Here is a 658-nt window from a genome sequence, read left to right as displayed (position 1 = left end):
TTTTTTTTTTTTTTTTTTTTTGTTTGAACAGCTAAGATATGGTAAGCTAAATTGATTTATCTCTTTATAGTCTTTGTTTGGACTAGAGTCACAATAATGTAAGATTTATCAAATGCACATTCTCCGTAGGAATTGCTAATTTACCTTATCGAAAAATAGTATCACTAAATATATCATAGTTCAAAACATCAACAACGAATTCGAGAAGAGTGACAAACCGGCGATGGAGTATTCATATGTACTATGTTGACATATTAAGCTTGTTGATTATGATGATGAAGTTGTTTAACTAAGTTGTGTATTTTATGGAGTTTTCATGAAAATTATTATTATTATTGTTGTTGTTATTATGGAAGGGCATTTCAGTTTTTATATTACTTATTCCTTTTCAATTCTCAATAATTTTATTCCTCATACGAAATAATGTAATTTGAATTCCTACTTTATTCCACCTTTTATTCTTTTCACATTGAAATACCATAAATTTTCTCTTTAATTTCCCCCTTCCAACCAAACATATGTAATTGTTTGGATAACACCTACAATAAGTTTCACGTCATACATGGCTATATTCTTGCTTGTCTTGTCAACGGATTAGTTTATTCCACGGATTTTATTTCTTAGAAAGTAAGGAATCTTTGAATAGATTACGTATGGA

This window comes from Ipomoea triloba, chromosome 1 (genome assembly GCF_003576645.1).
Source record: "Ipomoea triloba cultivar NCNSP0323 chromosome 1, ASM357664v1".
In the NCBI taxonomy this organism is placed as follows: domain Eukaryota; kingdom Viridiplantae; phylum Streptophyta; class Magnoliopsida; order Solanales; family Convolvulaceae; genus Ipomoea; species Ipomoea triloba.
Note: the sequence above shows the minus strand (reverse complement) of the source record.